The following is a 17,727-nucleotide window of genomic DNA, read 5'->3' as shown; positions in this document are numbered from 1 at the left end:
AATTCTTTTTCTTTTTTCTTTTTTTGCTCATCACTGGTGCTAGGAAATGCAACAATTTAAATTTGCATGCATTTAAATTAATTAAAATCAAATGAAAGTGCCAGTAGGTCACAATCTTAATTTAATGCCCTATTACCAGCTGCATATCCTGTTGAAAATAATATTCCACGGAATGAAATAAAAGCACCTGTTTCACTCAACTGCAAAAATCACTTTCAAAGAATAACTTCTTGTTGGTTTCTGTTTTGTGTGCATGGAAAAGATGAAGCTTACATCCCTTATATATTAGACTAAGCCAGGACTATTCCCACACTCCACCACCCATAAAATACGTGACCTTATGGGATCCTTTGTAATTCTCACAGGAAACTATAAATTGCCAAATGCATTCTTCCCTCTTGACTCATAATTTGTGAGAGGATAATATAGAACAAAACAGCCTGTGATTTACTGTATTTTTTTTGTGTGTGTGCACTGTTTAACTTGTGAGAATTGGCCATAAGCAAGCAAAGTAATGGGGAAAGACTGTAATAGATTTGTACCAATTTTTAACTTCAGAAAAGCCTGTATGTTTGGCCCTTTGGAGAGAGCAGCAGGGTGAATTTTGGAGATAAAAAGGAAATGTTTTAGCATCAGTCTTAGCAGTCCCAGAGAATCATATTCCATATTCCATTTGGAATGAATAGGATAGGTATTGTTTAATTTTTTTTAGGTTACTGGATATGTAATAGAGAGTTTAGATACAATTCTTCAGTGTAACACTCCCTCCATCACCACCAGCTCTTTTTTTTGAGATAACAATTCATCACACTATTGACATTTGGTATTTTATTATCCTAACCATACAAGATCAGCATTTATACAACACATTTGAAGTACACTTGCTTGCTAGTAAATAGGTTTTCAAAACTCATAATGCAAATTAGGTAGCACCCTCAATAGCCTTGAGAAAGCAGGAGGGGCAGAAGCAGCAATGGGAACAAAAAGAATAATTTTGAAATGGCTGCATCGTTTAGCTGGTGTTAAAAAGTTGTAATATGCAAGATATTCTTAGGACTGTGTGAGATCATGTTGGATGAAAATGTATATATAGTAAAAATGTACTTTAAAATTATATTGCCAATTATACCGTTAAGATGTGTTGAACCTTGCAGCTTTCATTAAAATTTACTAGGCTTCAATATATTCAGATCTAGATTTGAATGCACTTATGGTGGATTCAATTTTGCATTAAATAAATACTAACTGAACTCTAGATCTTCCTTTTGCAGATTAGAACATGCTATGTACACAGCTCCATTCAAAGGAGAATTCTATTCTATTGCTAGTTCTATTACCGTAACTATAATTCTAAAATACCACCACTTGAAAAAGATGCTACTTTGATGAGTTAATTCCTCAGAGGATCACCATATTTTTTCTAATGTTCAGGCTTGACCCTAAAAAAAAATCATCTGAGTGGAAAGATTAATGAAAATTCTTCATTAAAACAGCTGTGTTCATGTGAGATCTGAAATACTTCTGAATCTTTTTGAAGATCCATAATCTAACCATAAAGATAATCCATAATCTAACCATAAAACACTATACATTTGATTGATATATCATAGGGCTGATATTTTAAATAGCATCACATGAAGCAGGACAAGCTACAATACAAAGCTAAGTATCTTCTTCTTCTTCTGCCATATCCATCATCGGACGTTGGCGATCATGTTGGCAATCCTATTTTTGTCAACAGCAGTATGAAAAAGTGCTGCTGAGTTTTGTCCAAACCAGTCCCTTGGGTTTTGAAGCCATGATGTTCTTCTTCTGCCTGGACCTTGTTTGCCTTCAATCTTTCTCTGGAGGATTAAGTGAAGGATGCCATATTTTTCTCCTAAGAAAAATAGCTAAGTATGCACACACATAATTGTATTTTTTTTTTCATAGTCTAAATCGCCGCAATGAATGCAGAAGAATAAAAATACAGGAGAGGTATTATCTTTTTCCTTTCCTACCACAGTCCTGCAAAAAACTTACCCAGACTTTGTACTTGTTTCTGAAGGACAATGCCGTTTTAACATACAGTAGTATGCAATTAAACAATCAGGTATTTGTGTCCTACTCCCTTCTAGATTTAAAAACCATAAATGTTTTGCATAATGCTCTCTACAAAGACACTTGGAAGTTCAACAGTACTCTTTCCTCAGTGCTCTGCCAAGACTGCGGTCTCTTATTTCTTATCTCTCAAAACTTTGTGCAGAATTCCTTATTACCATAGAATAAGCTTACTTAGTATGGATAATGTGCACACCAAAATTGACATTAAAGTATTGTTTTCATAATTATTATCTATTCTTCCTTAACTCTGTTTTTCCCTTTACTTTATGTACATGTGCTGGCTTGAATGGTAAGCATTTCCTAACCCCCTATACCTAGACATGGTAAAACCCCTTAGAAACCTTACAACTTAGTTGTAGTAGTTATACAACTGTTCCTCAAATTTCCAGATAGAATTGTCATTGTTCATGGTGTATTGATATTCAAGGGACTTTAGTCCAAACTGTCTTGTAGTTTGGGGAATGTTCTAGAATGGTATGCTTTCATTAGCAAGAGATTTTCAATGTTGATCCAAATCATTAACCTCAATGGGTGAGAACTACAACTTCTAAAATCCCAAGATCATGTTGGATAGGAATTCTGGGGATTGGAATACCAAAAAAGCTTGGGCATATCAAGTTGGATAAGTTTAAGCAGCCACATGAACTAATTATAGGCTAACTATTTTCATTAGCAATTTGATTGAGTTCATATTTTATTCCTCAAGCCTTTTTTTTTTTCCAGTGACCAATTGATGTCTACCCTTGGGGAATCTAAGATTGTATCTCTACAGTTCTGGCCTTTTTCCCATCTGAAAAAATCTCAGTGGAAAAAGCCTTTTTAAAAATCAGTCAAATCTTATACAGCCTTTAAAACTTAGTAAAAATGGCCAAAGGCAGATAATTATGCTTGAAAGAGAAATTATTCCAAAATGGAAATTTATGTAGATGAACTCATAAAAAATGAAGCAAATTTCCCTCCAAGTATTCTTATTACAGTTTTCCTGCTATGTATGTAGCTTTACCCCATTAGCATTAGCTTTCTAATCTCAGTCAAAATGGATTGCAAAGCCCATGAAAATCATACCAATATTTTATGATGATCTTTGTACTGTCACTTGCCAAATTCAATATGATAGATATAATCTGGATACTTAGCCAAGTAACCTAAAGTTCTAAACATATTTATTTATTATTTATTATTTTTAAATCAATTTATATAGTTGTCCATATCTCAAACAAGTAACCTGGGTAGCATCAACAGAGCTAAAACAGTTAATAAATACATTAAAAACTATAAAAATCAAGCTATTGTTTTTTCATTACTACTGTTGACTATGTTAACAACTATTAACTTGAAACCTTTGTCTTCTTTTTGTGTTTAAAACGTATTTCAGTGGCATTTTCAGATCTGCAAGTCTGTTTCAGTTTCCTCGGCCTGATAAAGAAATCTTGCCCATATATATTTATAATTGTTGTCATTACCGTATTAGAGATCTTACAAGGTATCTCATTATTATTCTTTATAACAGGTAAATGTTTCACCTGTCCACTTGTTTTTGACTATAAGGGGTAGTGCTCACTTCCAATTCTTAGCAGAGAACAAGCAGAACAAGCATTGCCCAAAGATATTTCTGTGGTCATGTGGCGAGCATGACTGTATACGGAAGTGCATGGAATGGTGTTACCGTCCCTCTCTGAATTGATACCTATTTATCTACTCGCATTTGTATGCTTTCAAACTGGGTGTACATAAGCTGGGGCATGTAACGGAGCTCACCACTTCATCTGGCACTTGAGTCTCAAACCCGGCCTAACAACTCTCCAGCTCTCCAGCTCAGCCTCTTTAACTGCTGAGCCATTGCACCTCTATTATTCATTATACATTCCCACTATTAATACTGCTGATGTTATTACTGTCTATTTCATGATATGTTGATCTTTGAAACTAATATTTCAGAATTTAAAAAAGTAGTCCAACTAGCTTTTTGCAACTAAAAAATGAAAAATCCAGGGAAAATTTTAAACATTAATAGTGGCATAAGCATTTAAGCCATGATATTCGTTTGAGGCGCATGGACTCTTTCTTACTTTTGAACTTAGAAGAAGCAGTTCAAATGGGCAGCTTACTTTACGTGTACATTTTCCTCACAAGATTCATATTAGGCCATGATTACCAAAGTCGGGCATTCAAATGCAGAACAGAAAAGAATCAAAACATTCCATCTTTGTTTCTTCACAAGCAGAGGGAAAAAGTCAAGAATGGAAACTGGATGGGTTGCTTTCGTCAAGGAAAATAAATTGACTTCTGAAAACAATGAAAGAAAAGGAGAAAACTTTGAGATGACTTCCAATCAACATCCTACCCTTCAGGGTGTCTGTAGGATATGGTCAAATAAGTCACATTTGTAGCTCCAGTGATGCAATTAAAGTTCCATCCCATTTTTTTATGTGCACTAATGAAAAATAAGTGGAGCTTAATCACACTGTAGTTGTCATTTTGACTTTTTTGAATCACCTCTTCCAGACATCCCTGCTGTTCTCCTGTATTACAGATCCCTTCTTTAGAGCTGTGATCCCTGTCTTAATGTTGACTATTGCTTTGAAATGTGATTGTATGGGAAGCATAGAACTATAGTAAAAGCAAATACATAATAAAAGCAACAGCAACTGTCCTTTTTTTTTTTTTGTAAAGACCTATTTCAAGTACACGTTTTTAGCATTTCTGTGCAGAAGAAGTACCTCTTGGGTTAGGAATGTCTTTCAGTGCAATAAGTAATTGTAAATAGTAGTGCTATCTACTTTTTAAACATCTTGCATAGACATCCTGCATATATAGTAAAAGCTACAAAAATTCTTTTCACATATGAAGAAGCATGCATACACACACACACACACACACACACACCCACCAGCTGCTTTTAAATACAACTGTGGAGTTGACTGCCAACCACAGACCCCTTGAAAATTTACCGGTGAGATATAGCCCAAAGACTATGATGTGGGCAAATGCTGAATGGCTTATAATGATACAGGATTTTTTTCTCAAGTCTCAGAAACTACTGTGGTTTGCTAGAAATATGTCAGCCCAAAAGCCAGATGAAAAGACAAACAAAATTGCCCACAAACACATGGTTCTTGTACTTTTTCTTGCCAGATAAACTGATCAAATTGATCAGGAGCAGCCTACTTCAAGTAAAATATAATGCCATAAATGTATAGAATATTTTCACTTAGTTCTTGCTTCCTCAGCTGCAATCAGAAGCCTTAAACTACCATTGAAATTAATGGCAAAGCTCCCAGAAGTTTGAATGTTATCTAGAATGCACACACAGCCGTTATTTAACTGATGTTCTTCTCGCTGCTACTGGCTGATTTCAACAGAAATGTAAAAACGCAGTAGCCATCACTAAGAACTGAGGTTTGGAGGAAACATATTTTTTTTATTAAAATTGAGATTGCCTTGCAAGGTTTGCAGAGAAGACTGCAGTGAAAGAGGTGGTATGGAACAAATAACTGATAAGAGCACAGAAGATTCCATGTGCTGGATCCAAATTAAATTAGTTGCAATTACACTGCAATTGTAAATGGCATTGGAATAGATGCATATTCATATAGCTAAAGTTATTCATTGCTAATAATGCATGGATTTTTTTAAAAAACAAGTCTACTTTATAGGAGAAACTGAAAGATGGATATTGGCATAGCATTAATCAAAGTTCCTGGATTTTATGATAGGAACTATCTAAATTGAAGCTACATCAATTTATGTTGGCCACATATAACAATTCATCCAACTCTGTCCTCATAATATCTTAAGAGCATCTAATGATCACGCAGTATGTGTTATTGCTGACTCTTGTTTTTGGCCCAATCTTTTCCAACATCCTTTACTCTGGGATGCTTCTGACTGAATCCCTATCTTCAGAAGGTCATGCATATGATCTGACATGCTGCATCAGTAAGCTCAAGCTAGATGTACTCTAGATATTCTTTGCATTGATTTGTAGAGTTACAAAGCCAATTATACTAAGGGAACAAGTAAATTTTGCTTTAAGAGCTGGCTGCGTGGTTGTGAAGAAAACCTTCTGTTGAATTCCTTTTTGACAGCAAATCCATTGCTGTGATGGGCAGTGATGTTCACACAGCCTCTGGTGAGTGTTTTTTATCATCCCAAACTGATTAAAATAATCATTCTCATCAAATATTAACAGACACCACTTTGTCCTGCTAGATGCTAAAGGCAAGCTGCCTTTTCCGTTTACAAAGGTCTAAATCAAATATCAGATTAGGTGCATTGTTCAATCAGTTTCCATACAGACATGGCATCTTTTCTCACAAAAGCCGCCAAATTAATTGCCATAAAATACAAAGGCAAGCATATGAAGAGGTACAGTTAGAGAAGACTACTCAGGAGTGGCCTTAAAAAGCAAAACCTAAAACAATAGCAAAGTGATTAACTATTTGTAAAGGGAGAAATGGTTTCTTAAAATGACAATGGATAAAAAATAGAGGACTCATATTAACAGTCAATTATCTAACTTTAATCTGTCCTGGGTTAAATCACAGTCACCTAAAAGGAAGTCCCTCATAACAATCTGACAGTGCTTTTCTGTCTTTCAAAGATGATCAAGCTGATATATCTCACATTGCAGAATCCACATCCATTTATAAAATCTGGCATATTCATGACTATAATGCTATTCATGTGTGAGGAAGGCTAGAATCACAAGAGATCAGAGAGACCATGTCGCTCTGATCTATGTACAAGGTAGTCCAAAGCTTTTCTTCTACTGGAAATCTGCTTCTGCTTTTCTTTTCTTTTTTTATCTTTGGTGGTTTTTTTTTTTAGGTATTATTATTATTATTATTGCAAAGTGGCAGATGATACTGTTGTGGCACTTGGGTGGGGTTTTGCTTTGCTTCATAGAGGGGGATTTTTTTGTGTGTGCTTTTTTGCTTTGTAGTTATATTGGTCCTCAACTGCCAATGCTCAATCATCTGAAAAAAAGAGGTACAAAATCCTGGAAAGATGATCAGGTAAAGACAAAATAGTCATGCAAAATCCTTGATCAATCTATGCCTCAATAAACAAATAAAAATGTATCAACATTTATCTTTGAAAATAAAACAAAAAAATAGTAAAAATTGAAAATAGTAAAAAAGAGTAGAGCAGAAGGTTATGGCATAATACTACATAAACAGACATTGCTAATGTGCACTGCCAATAGCAGACCACACCAACTAACTGAGTCTTTTGGTCATAGTGGCAATGTGCATCTAAATTTGGAACCAACTGATGATGTGTGTATCTCGCTCAACCTGGATCACACACACACACACACACACACACACACATATCTTCTAGTTTTTTTATGATATATTTCGATTGTTGCATATATGTAGAACTGAAGAGCCAGGTTTACTGAAAAGTAGAATGACTTGTATCATAATACTAATCATAAGTCAGCTTCTAAAAAGCATATGAGATGAAGGGGTCTCTTCTTTTAAGCTCTATCACCCTTTTTGATTAATTTGAATGCCCAGCCCTAAATACTACGCTATACCTCTGCTCTAAGGCAGTCACTTAAAAATAACTTCAAATTATATGTCATCCTTTTCGCTTTGCTTCACTTCAAGAGCAAAATGTATAGTAGCTCTGCAATTAAAGTGCCATTTTTTTTCTCTGCTGCATTAAGAGACACTCTGGATTGTCAATTGCCACTGAAATAGCTCTATATAAACTATGCAATCTTCTGCACAGAAAAACTCTTATGAAAGAATGAACATTCATTGACCATGGCCAATAAATTATTTATAGGCAGGATGGTTAAAAATTATACAAATATTCAAATTGCCTCCTGTTTTGCTCCAGAGAGAAGAAAATATCCAATGGATTTAAAGAATCTGCATTTTTCCTATGGCAAAGGAGAGAGGAACTTTCAATTTCTACAGGGGGGTTTATTTGACTTCGGCTACCTTGGCTATCCTGGTTCAAAAGACAATTTCTCTATTTGCAAACATCTACACCTTATCTAGGCCAAAGATTTATCATTTGCATACTGGCTTTGTAGAATCTTAAAGTTTATAGAAAATTTAAGGAAAAAAAGCACTACCACCAAAACATTGGTAAGAATAAGGAATCCTGAAAATAAAGCAGGGAAGGTTGTTTCTGATTAGTCACAGTGAAATGTTGACCTATTACTTGACAGAGAGAGAAAAAGAAAAACATAGAAAAAACAGTTGGAGAGGAGGGGGAGTATCAGTGAGAGAGGTCAAAGTCCAAAGGTTAAATTGGAAGCCAGGACCAATAGGAGGATAATTCAATGCAATAGTCTGAAATAGAACAAGGCTGTGATGGCAGTATAGAACTAAAGTAATCTGTATTGCCCTAGGTCTCTAAATGTCTTTATATTTGCTTTAAATTTAAGAGAAATTTCATTCTTTATATTCTCTTCTATTTTACTGATAAAAGCCTCTGGCTTTAGCAGCCCATAAAATATCAATAAGTCAAAATTTCAAGACACCAAAAGAATCATTTAATACTTACGGTAATGCAGTCTCATCAGAATTACTCAATCTTCCTCTAAACTGCTAGACACCTAATCCTTCAGAGCGGGATGGGAAGATCTAACAAAAGAGGATGTCATCCCCAAAAGTGTCAACTAATGAAAAATGCCCACAGAGTTTAAAATTTTCTTGGGAACTTTTCTAACATGATCATAAGGTGAATTGAAGGAAGAAAGACAGAGTCAGAAAAGACAGACTAGAAAAGTAATACAACTATTATAATAATTAACATAATCTTGAATATAAAACAGCATATGTGTTTTCCTAATATTTCTATTAAAAATACAAATAAAACCTTTTTGTCACTGCCTTAATCTACCTCCTGGCCTCCTCTGACAATGTCTCTGTGGAAGCGTTCCACACTTCAGGGTAACAGATCCAGCAATATGTGGAAGGAATGTCTGCTCTGAAGTGGGACTTGGCTGCGTCTCCTCTCATGGGTATTCAATGTGCTACATTTGGCTCTACTTGAAAAAAATCCCATTGCAAAGGAGCTGCCAAAGAAAGCTGGCAAAGGTTGGATGGAAAGGAGTGTATGGGATGAAAGAAGATATATTGACTTGTCCCCTCAATACACTGTTTGGCCATCAGAGGAAATACACCATACCCTAAACTATCTGGAGTGATGCAAATGCTCCCACATTTTTTACACAGTTGCCATCCAATTTAATGAAAAAGAATCTGCCTTAGATATTCTTTCACATCAGAAGAGAATTTTAGATTAATTCTCACAGGTAGAATTACTATTACTGCATTTCTAAATTATAACCTCATCAACAGACTACAGCCTCTCTTCCTATGATCCAATTAAATCCCACAGGGAAAGATCATGACAGGACTCCTTCTATTGTACTTTTTCAGTCCTGGTTTTACTATCACAGTTATGAGGGCATCCTACCCTTGAGATATTGCTAGAGTAGTTCTTCTCTTGAAATATTGACAGAAATTTTTCCACCTATTTTCTCTGCCCACCAAAATTCATTTGCTCTTTACAGAAGGTTCTGGTAATGCTTTTTTTAGGCATATTGGTCATTCTTTGCAGCTAAAGGATGTTACAATTCCCTTCCATTTGCAGTGTAAATTGGACCATCTGTACCCTTCCATTACATACCTCAGCTGCTGCTTTCTCCCTTTGACCTGCATCTTTGTTCCTACATGGTCTTCAGTGACTAAGATGCTTCAGAAGAAAACCCTCCTACAGCAGCTGCTACCTTTTCACATTAGGAATTATGAGGAATGCTAAGAAACCCTCAGTGCCTGTTTTTCAGCCTAAAGCATGAAATGGATTAGTGAAAGGAGCCAAACTTTCCAATCCTCTAGCTCAGGAATGTCAAACTGGTGGGCCATGGGCCAGATATGTAACGTGCAGGCCATGCCCACCCCGGCTCCGCAAAGGCAAAAAAAATCACGATACGTCACGATACATCATGTGACATGATTGAGTTTGACACTCATGTTCTAGCTCTTGCTCAATTCAAAATACGCCCTCACTTAAAATAGGCTACTCAACAGAGACCAAAGACCGATCATATTTTTAAATACACATCCATCAAGAACTTCCTTCTTGGGCCTCTTTCTCATTCAGTTTATTTATTTATTTTATTTTATTTCCAATTTCTATACCGCCCTTCTCCCTGAGGACTCAGGGCGGTGTACAGCCAGAATTAAAAACATGCAATACAAATATTAAAAAAACAATTAAAATATCTATAAATTTGGCCCAAAAATTAAAAAACACTACCAATTAAAACATTTAAAAATTTCTTCTTAAGCCAGCCCGGCTTGCTGGAAAAAATGGGTTTTAAGGGCACAGCGGAAGGCACTGAGGTCTTGGATTCTCCTTATCTGTGGGGGCAACTGATTCTAGAGGGTAGGTGCCCCCACAGAGAAGGCCCTCCCCCTGGGGGTCACCAGCCTACATTGTTTGGCTGATGGCACCCCGAGGAGGCCCTCTCTGTGGGAGCGCACAGGTCGATGGGAGGTCGTCAGTAGCAGCAGGCGGTCTCGAAGATAGCTAGGCCCTATGCCATGGAGCGCTTTAAAGGTGATGACCAACACCTTGAAGCGCACCCGGAAGACCACCGGGAGCCAGTGCAGCTCACGCAGGAGCAGTGTTACATGGGAGCGCCATGCTGCTCCCGTCACTACCCGCACTGCTGCGTTCTGGACCAGTTGGAGCCTTCGGGTGCTCTTCAAGGGGAGCCCCATGTAGAGAGCATTGCAGTAGTCAAGGCGAGAGGTGACGAGGGCATGAGTGACTGTGCACAGGGAATCCTGATCAAGAAAGGGCCGCAACTGGCGAATCAGGCGAACCTGACAAAAGGTCCCCCTGGTTACAGCCGTCAGATGTTCCTCCAAGGACAGCTGCAAATCCAGGAGGACTCCCAGATTGCGAGTCCTCTCTGTGGGGGCCAAAGACTCACCCCCAATAATCAGTGATGGAGTCAACTGACTATATCAGGATGCCGGGAGCCACAGCCACTCAGTCTTGGAAGGGTTGAGCTTGAGCCTGTTCCTCCCCATCCAGATCCTCACAGCCTCCAGGCACTGGGACATCACTTCAATGGCATCATTGGGGTGGCCTGGGGTGGAGATGTACAGCTGGGTGTCATCAGCGTACTGGTGGTATCTCACCCCGAAGCCACGGATGGTCTTGCCCAGCGGCTTCACATAAATGTTGAACAGAAGGGGCGAGAGGACCGATCCCTGTGGCACTCCACAGATGAGAGGCCTCGAGGTCGACCTCTGCCCCCCTGCCAACAAAACTGCGACCGGTCGGAGAGAAAGGAGGAGAACCACCGCAACACGGTGTCTCCCACCCCCAACTCTTCCAGCCGGTGCAGCATGATACCATGGTCGATGGTATCAAAAGCCGCTGAGAGGTCTAACAGGACCAGAACAGAGGAGCAACCCCTGTCCCGAGCCCTCCAGAGATCATCAACTAATGCGACCAATGCCAATATTAGTTGTGATTCCTATCAAGCAATAGTGATATTCAGAGGAAACTGGATAAAGTTATAAAAAGAAAATAATAATACTACCTATCTGAATAGTCTGACGCAAAATACTCACATACATACCCACATCAGTACTCATAGGAACATAGCAATCTGTTTCATTATACTGAAGTGGTTTTTTACTCTCAGTACTATCTAACTGACTGACAATGACTCAACTATTTTATTCTGGTACACAAAGACAAAAAATAGTGTGAGTTGGTAATGAAGTAGCCAAATAAGGCTTCTTCATGAATGCAAGGCTGGGCTCTGCTTCAGAAGATGAAAGTGTATCATCTGGAGATACCCTTTTCCAAATGTACCTGTTCCTTTCAGACAATTTAACTGCTGGTAGGCACACTTTAATTACAGACAATTTTGTTATTGCACTGAGAGGTGCTCCAGTGGCTTCAGGAAACAATGCAAAAGGAGAAGAGGGAATTTATATAAATAGCATTTTAAGTGCAAGAGGAAGCTTGATTAGAGAACCAGCCATTCTTACTTCAAGCAGCGGATGGACAGGCTCTGCGGGATAAAGCTGATCCTGACATCTTAGATTCAGAATAGAGACATTTTTCTTCTACTGAGAAGGCATGATGGGTGCCTTCTCCTCATTGGAGTAAATGAAATTGGTTGTTATTCTTTCCAAAGTAGTCTCTAATGCTGACTGCAGCATTTACTATGGTGTAAAACCATTTAAAGTAGCCACATAAAGAGTTTTTTCAGCTTCTCAACATATATCTTGGCTTTATACTCAGGACCAAGAGGAAAAGTTTCACAAAATCATACAGATTTGTTCTTTAAATTTGAAATTAGATGCTGCAAGCAACAATTTTACAATTGTGATTTTCTAAAAAGAAAAATAAACTGCCACAAAATAGTTTATATGTATAGTCAAGAACTGTTTCTAACTCAGACTCCTGGGTTAGATTTAGACTGCAAAGTGTGAAAAATCAACCAGCTGTAGTAGGAATCCAAGAAAGAACAAAAAAAAAAAGATGATAGTTAAAGGAGAGATATTATGTTTCTTATTTTGAATAATTTCAAGAATATCTCTTTCTAAAGAATTTCTAAAGATTTCTAAAGAATCAGAAAGTAAGCTCTTAATTAAGTTTTATTAAAATCAACTACTTCTTTTTAGTGCCTGCCATCAAAATTTACGTTCAAACTAATCTGTTCCAAGATCATGGAAACGGTGGAAGAAGCCATTTTAGTCACTTCATCAAAAGTCAAGCTCAGCATAGGAATCCCTATTAAAGCATGACCTTGGTCTTGCAATACACATGAAATGTGTGTGTATATCCATGTGTGCCTGCTTTATTTATTATATTTGTAGACCACCCTCTAAAATGTATAAGCAGTTAGTAATGGGAAAACACAGTATAATACATTTTGTCCTGGCCACACTGATCATTATGAGTCTTAGTCCCCTTAAAATCCACACCCTTTCCTTTCCCTCTAATTCAACCCTAAGAGAAACAAAACAAGAAAATATATTGAAAGGAGGCATTATAAGACCAATTTTGATAAAAGTATGGAATCTTTTAAAAACAATAAATCTGCTGGTTTCACTATTAGCTTCATTATCAATTATTTTTTACTTCAGGGACAACTACAGAAATAAAAATGTAACCATATATGCCAATCTGGTGCATCCAAGAAACAAACTAGACACAGCAAAAAAAAATGCTTAATGAATGTAGGAATGTATCATGGTTGATATATTTATAAATAGCTTGAAAAATAAAAAAGTGATTTCTAGAAGAAGGAAACACTTTGAAAAAGATAACAGAATTTGGAAGGCTTATGCAATATCAAGATTACTTACTAGGATATGTATGTAAATTGTTATTGAAATATGAGACAGAGATGGACAAATCAACAAGAGTATGATAAAGCAGATGCCAAATTTCAAAGAAATCAGCACAGTAACAGAATGGGAAGAATTATGGGAAAAATTGATAAAATTTATTTCAAATTATAATTTAAAGGAAAATTGATTTTAAATAATGTTATATAGATGATACATAGCTCCACCAATAATTATAAAGATCAACAAATTATTTAGCATTAATTTGTAACAGAGTTGGAAGGGATCTTGGAGGTCATCTAGTCGAACGCCCTGCTAATGCAGGGGACCTATACAAGGAATTTGAACCGCCAATAGGGTTGCCAGGTTTGCTTCCAAAAAATAGCAGAAAAAAAAAGGGGGGGGGGTTTAAGTAGTAAAAAAATAAAAAAAATTACAATTAAATTATATATTTTCTTACAAACATTCTAACACATATTAAAATAATCACTTCAAAACTTTACTTAAAATTCAAAACATCAAATATATTATAATAATATGTAAAATATTAAATTACATTTTACTTTGCTGTCGTGTGTATTTTTTATTTGACTGCACAGCTTTGATCAATTCTTTGTGTTTAAGGAATAATTCTTTAATTTCAGTACAACGTTGAGAAATATTAAAAAATATACAAAGTTCACTTCGAACTGATGGTACAAGCAGTCGGTTACATTCGTCAGTCCACAAATTTCCCATGACACTGAAAATTCATTCAATGTTTGCATTTGATAACGGAATTGATGCACAATACTGGAACAGTTTCAGTAAACTCAGAGCTGGCTCTTTCTTGAAAAAGTACATCTACTTATCAAGGGATGAATCACCCTGCAGATGAACATAAACTTTTTCTAAGGCAGAAATTTCATCAAAGAGTGTGTTGGGTGGAAGTTCTTCTCATCATGTTGATAATAACCAGATGTTCGTCATTTCTTCTAAAGTTGGAGGATTATTGCGATCAATTAGATTGAAACAATTTAGCATCTCATATACTGAAATTATACCACTTTTCTAGGTAAGCAATGGCTCTTTGATACACGTTGATGGCTTCTTTCTTGAACTTTTGAACGGCATTCTCAGGCAAATGTTTTTAACATAAGGCAAATAAAACTTTCATTCCAAAAAACTGCTCATCGTATTTTTTTTGCAAAGAATCATGCAGCTTACACATGATAATGTGAAGAAGACATGCAAGAATTTTCTTGCTTTCCAGCTTCAGTAGGGTGTCTTGCATTATTGACATGAAGAAGTGCGTGAAATATAAATACAATTCTGAAATTGTTGGTTCATCGTCCTTTGCGAGTTCATTTTCCTGATCCGAAATAAGATTCCAGATAACCTTATGGCACTCATCAGATCCAAGAGAAATAAAATACGATTTTAGAGGTATCCAGTTTAAAAGAAGTCTTTCGACCGCTTTAAACAAACTTAACCAACGTGTTGGAACATGGCGCAAAACTTCATGGAATTCTGACTCGCAAAACTCAAAAAATGATTTCAACTCTTCTCGTTTCTTCGCAGAATTCAAAAATTCGGCAAAAACCTTCAGCACTACATTTTCGATATCAAAAGATAACTGCTTTAATGCATTTTTTGCACTGTTGTGTAAAATGTGATTATTGCAATGAGCAGCTATAATATTGTCATTTTCCAGCAATAATTTCTGGTAAACAGATTTGTTCACTCCATAATTAACCGATGCATTATTTGCTGAGTAAGCTGAAACATTATTTATTTCCAATTCGTTATCACTAAGAACTCGACACAGCTGATTTTTATTGATGTAGAATCTTCAAAAGAATCCTCATAAATTTTCACACACAGTCCTACTTCACAAGTAAAATATTGTGCAACAACGGGATACATTTTGCGATTTCCCTTGTTTGATGCATCAGTGGAGAGAGAAAATGGAATTCCAGTTTTAAGATAATTGAGAACCAACTCAATAGAAAAAGGATACAAAACCTCATTGACAATAGCTGATGATTTGGTTCTTCCACAAGACATCTTTTTTACAATTTCTGAATCATCAAAAATTTGCTTCATTAACTTAATACCGCAATCTTGAGCCAGGAAAGAAATATGGTGTTTGATCCCATGAAACTTGATCCCAAGTTTCAGCCATTTCAGCTACAGTCACTTTCTCACTGAAAGAGGAGTCTTTAACAATGAAAAACGAATTGATTCACTTGTTGCTGGAAGCTATTTTCTCCTTAGCTAAATGATTTTTTGTGCTTGCATGCTGTGTGACAGCTTTTATACCATTATATTCAATTGTGAACGATTTCTGACACAATTTACAGTAGGCCGTCGTATTTGTTCTGTCGGTTTCATTGTTGGTAATCCATGCAAAAGTAGCTTCCCAGTCTTTGATGTATTTGCACACTCCTCTCTTTCGTTTTAAAGAATTCGAAATCTCGCCGCTGTCACTCTCATCACTCGACGCCATTTTAGGTCAGTCGACACAAGCTACAATACATTTTAAAAATGTGAACTGTACATAATTTTATAATATATTTTTATTGGTTAGACCTTTGGTAGACATGTTTTCTTTAATATTTCATTATTCTAACAATAAAAATAACCTAAAGTAAACAAACTAATTGTCCTTAAGATATTTCAAATTACAATTTACCAGAGCAAACTAATGGGTCTCTCTAATTAGGATTTCTGTTCCAGCCAGATGCTAAAGGGAACTCCACAACTGGGACATAAGCACAGTTGCATGCTCCCAAAGTGTTTCTTAGCAACTGCTATTGGAAGTCTCACTGCCTGTGACAATGGAAGAAGTACCATGCAACCACAGTGGTCATTTTTATTTTTATATGAGAGGGACACAATATACTGTATGTATCCTTCTATCTTTTGGAAGGGATCTGTTCTCCGAGCTTGCCATTTAGCTTCTGGATATTTCATTACCAAACTAAGTAACATCTTCAGTGGGGTTAACATACTTCTTTTTCCACACAATATTGTGCACGATCTAATACGTCCAGAAACATTCAATGTAAAAAATTACTGTGAGATTGTCAGTTTCACTTTTGCTTCTTTTCCTAAAAATCCCTGGCTGAAGACCTCATCAGCGTATATTTATTAATGTTTCTGACAATATGAGTCATTTTACATTCACTTTCTGTTGAACTATATTTGTCATTTTATTACTAAGACATTCAGTTTGGAAAGATCTCTTTTTGTGCTCTTTAAAATACTTTTGGTTTGAAACATACGCATAATCCTGAATAATCAGCAAATTTTGGTCATCTTGCGGCTCATAACTACATCCAGGTCATTTGTGGATAACTTAAAAAGCAATAATCCCAAAACAGAACCTTTGCAGAGTTACTGTTTCTATTTTTCTACTAGAAATACATTTTTAATGTTCTGCTTAAATTATTTTTAAAACAGATAGTTACCCTAGAATTATTCAATTTACTCAGAAGCTCTTTTTGAGAGACTTTGTCAAAAGTGCTTTGGAGATCCTGATATACAGTTTCTACTGGATGAATGGATAGGGCACACATAACTCTTTTTTTATTGGTGAATTCTCTCTTACTATAAATTCCAGATCCAGAGGAGAGCTTTTTACTCAGAAAATAAATTTGAAAAAAAAAATGGAGAGATTTTCTATGTTATTCTCAACTAATGTAAGCTGAGTTTTTTATTTTTTAAAAAACTATATTTTAATAGTAAATATAAATTCCATGTATTCTACAGTTAGCCATAAATTGGTTATATGTCCTATAATATATATAGCTGGTTTTAAAAGTGGTACCATAGAAGTTCTACTGAATTTAGCCATTTTTAAAGTATACTTTAAAAAAAACCTGAAAAATACTGAACAATGAATTTATTTGTATTTAGTAATAGTTTAGACAGTGAAAGGGGCAGTGTATAAATGTGATTAATTAATTAATTAATTAATTAATTAATTAATATCAAGTGACTTATTAGATCTTGCAACATACACACTCCAGAGATGCACAGTGTTCCCTGACTGCCAGGGACCACTGAGTTTAAAAAAAATACGAAGCTTAAAATGGTGCAGTCCTATGGAGGTAGAGGCATTAATCTATGGTTACCTCCCTCTTCATAATCTTAGCCAAAGAATCATGATCCTCTTGCCATTTAGCTAGCTGAAATCTCAAACCTTTGCTAGGTGCTAGAGTTATATCATTTCTGTGTGGGGAGCAAAGCCGAACAAAGTTGTGATCAGGACCACTATACTTCTTGA

The 17,727-nt window shown here is 36.1% G+C and overlaps 1 long non-coding RNA gene across 1 annotated transcript; it reads right to left on the bottom strand.

Moving 5' to 3' along the window:
* Window positions 1–813: 813 nt before the first annotated feature.
* Window positions 814–8,829, bottom strand: LOC148115089 (uncharacterized). Its single transcript, XR_015731884.1, has 2 exons — window positions 8,632–8,829; window positions 814–1,879 (listed from the first exon to the last, which is right to left on the bottom strand). It is a non-coding gene; the product is annotated as an uncharacterized LOC148115089 (long non-coding RNA).
* Window positions 8,830–17,727: the final 8,898 nt, after the last annotated feature.

The sequence above is a fragment of the Pantherophis guttatus genome, chromosome 2 (assembly GCF_059756535.1).
Source record: "Pantherophis guttatus breed Tessera chromosome 2, ASM5975653v1, whole genome shotgun sequence".
Lineage (NCBI taxonomy): Eukaryota > Metazoa > Chordata > Lepidosauria > Squamata > Colubridae > Pantherophis > Pantherophis guttatus.
This window is presented reverse-complemented; position numbering and strand designations above follow the sequence as displayed.